The sequence below is a fragment of the Arachis ipaensis genome, chromosome B05, assembly GCF_000816755.2.
Source record: "Arachis ipaensis cultivar K30076 chromosome B05, Araip1.1, whole genome shotgun sequence".
Lineage (NCBI taxonomy): Eukaryota > Viridiplantae > Streptophyta > Magnoliopsida > Fabales > Fabaceae > Arachis > Arachis ipaensis.
In genome coordinates this window covers 131,335,382-131,338,591 of record NC_029789.2, presented here as the reverse complement: position 1 = coordinate 131,338,591, position 3,210 = coordinate 131,335,382, and positions in this window count along the sequence as shown.

The following is a 3,210-nucleotide window of genomic DNA, read 5'->3' as shown; positions in this document are numbered from 1 at the left end:
CAAACGCCTTTAATTTTATTTTATTGTTAATAAAATTACTTTCTTTTAAATTATTTTTGGTGGGGATTGTTTGGTTGTTGGCTAATTGGTGTAGAGATTATTTTTGCCTGTGGTTTACGTGCAAAAAAGCATGTTTCTGCTTTTGGGAAATTTTTTCTTTATCTACCTTTCATGTTACCATGTATATCTCGATGTTACTACACATACATAAAGTGGTCGATCTTCTTGTCATTTATTTTTTTAATTGATAATGCTCTACAACTAACTTAATTATTCAACTAAGTTTTATTAGTATAATTTAATTTAAGTTGCGTTACTAATTTTAACTAGCTTTTGATTAAATTCTTCATTATATATAACTGTCTTTTTTTTAAAACAAAAAAAGCTCAGCATATTGGAGTGGAGCAGCTATATAATTATTTTTTCTTTACATTTTTTTTTCAAAAGTCTTAACATTCTCTTTTTTTGTACTCTTTCTGTACTCTTTCTGCTAGGGTTTAGGTATGAGTGACGGAGTGAGCGGGGGGTTCACGAAGAGGGTGACACACAATGAGGTAACCAGTAATGCCGGCGGTAGAATTAAGGGGGAGAGCGTCGGAGGGTTTGTATCTGGTGAGAAGGAGGAGGGTACTAGGGTTTCTAAGGAAGAACATGGCTTTCAAAAGGTTTTCTTCCGCGACATGGTGACTGGACAGAAGTCTCCATCTCCTATGCTTTGGAATGAGGCTTTAGATGGAGAGAGGCTAGCCAAGGTGATCAAAGGGAACCACGGGGATTCGCATCCTCCTCGGGTCATCTTCTCAGAAGAAGGGCTGGCGGCGTTATCTGTACCATATAAGGAAGCGATCGTCGTCAAAGTCTTGGGCAAGCATATGAGTTACACTGCAATGGTGCATAAGCTGGGTATGGTGTGGAGATTGAAGGGTGGGTTTCAAGTTCTAGATGTAGGAAATGGTTATTTTCTGGTGAAGTTTGATGCTTTCGAAGATCGGGAGAGGGTATTACTTGGTGGTCCTTGGATGATATCTGGGTTCTATCTTGCTGTAAAACCATGGTCACCTGAGTTCTATTCAGAGGAGGAGGTTTTTGGATCCACCATGGTATGGGTACGCTTTTACGGCTTAGGGATTCGTTACTACCATGAGAAGGCTATGTTGAGGATCGCCGCTGCGGTGGGAAAGCCAGTGAAAGTCGATGTAGCAACTAAGATGGCAGCAAGAGGGAAGTATGCGAGGGCTTGTGTGGAGATTGATTTAGGCGTTCCCATTACTCGTAGTGTTGAGGTAGATGGGAGGGTTTTGGATGTTGAATATGAAAGCCTTGAGTTGGTCTGCAATACGTGTGGTTGTTATGGGCATGTTGGTGTGGACTGTAAATTGATTAGTTCAATTTCAGCGAACATTAATAAAACAGGGGTGAATGAAGACAAGGAACAAGATCATGAGAAGATAGATCAGGTGCCATTTTCTTCTAATATTGAGAAGCCTTTTGTTTTTAGTAGTACTACAATTGGGATAGAGAAGAATAAGGATAAGGTAGTGCATGTAATGGAAGGGGCACATGCAGGGGATACAACGTAGACCAAAGTGGAAAGAAAGGCAAAGGGCAAGAAGGTCTTTTTGGGTAGGCATGACCAGGATAAGTCCAAAAAAATTTATGTGGATAAATCTTCTAATTATGTTGCTAAAGGAGAACCTGCTATGAAAGGCATCAATGTGGTTGAATCATCTTTACACATAAGTAAGGGCAATCAAGTGCTAAAACAAGCGAGGAACTTTAAATTAGCTTCGTCAGGTTTTACCTCTGCTCAAGGTGTGACGGGTGGCAAGCAAGGACCTGGTTCAGAACGGGCAGGGGCTTATTCGCAAGGCGCGGGGACTTCTAAAACGCCATTCAAAAGCAATTTAAAGAGATTAAGGCCTAATTCTCTTCAGAATTCTCCGGTTGAGAATGGGCACAGTGGAGACCCCACTCATTACCCTCAAATAATCTGAGGTGTGGGTCTCACTCCAAGTAATATTAATATGGATTGTGCAAACATTATAGCTTGGAATGTGAGAGGAGCTGGAAATAAGCTGGCTCGGGTGCATCTGAAACAATTGGTAAAGAATTTTCATCCGTACGTTTTTATCATTTTAGAGACTCATTGTGCTTTCCAAAAGATGGCTGTCTTTTGGAACAGATTAGGTTATACTCCTATTCATATTGAAGAAGCTCAGGGGCATAGTGGTGGTATTTGGGTGCTCTCTGCATGGCCTGGAGTATCTTGCAATGTCGTGGCAGCGAGTTCGCAAGTGGTGTGTGTTGAGTTTTCGAATGGCGGTTTTTCTTGGGTCTGTGCAGCAATTTATGCAAGTCCCGTTCCTAGCAAAAGGGAAGAAGCTTGGAGGGTTTTGACAGATTTTTCTAGAAATTATTCAGGTCCTTTATTAGCTATTGGGGATTTTAATGAGATCCTTCTTTCATCTGAGGTTAAAGGTGGGAACTTTGTCTCTCGAAGGGCAGAGCGGTTTGGAGCTCTCCTAGATGAGTGTGGTTTGATTGATTTAGGAGCCCATGGATCTTTGTACACTTGGTTCAGACATATGCAGGGTAATCGGTTCATCTCGAAGAGGCTGGATAGGGCTGTGGCTACTGATGCTTGGTGTTTTCGTTTTCCGGAAAGCTATGTGGAGAATTTGGCGAGGATGCATTCTGACCACTGTCCCATTATGATACGATGTCAAGGTAATGATAGAAGAGTAGGAGTAAAACCTTTCCGTTTTCAAGTAGCTTGGTCTTATCACCCAAGTTTTTTGTCGGTGGTCAGGGGTGCTTGGGACAAGGGTAGACCCAATCCTATTCGTTGCCTTTCTCAGGTCAGAGATGATGCTTTGGCCTTTAACCGAGATGTCTTTGGGAATATTTTTAAAAGAAAGAGGGAATTGGAGAGGCGTGTGACCAGTATCCAACAGCGAATGGAGAGAGTTAATGCTTTATCCCTCATACAGGAAGAAAGGGAGTTACAGGCTGAATATAGTAATATGCTTATGCAAGAGGAGTTGTTTTGGTATCAAAAATTCCGAGAGCACTGGGTCAGATTTGGAGATAGAAATACTAAGTTCTTTCATATGCAAACCATTATGCGAAGGAAGCGTAACAAGGTTCAGGGGTTGTTTTTGGAGGATGGAAGATGGAGTACTGATCCGCAAGAACTCGAAGAATGTGCAA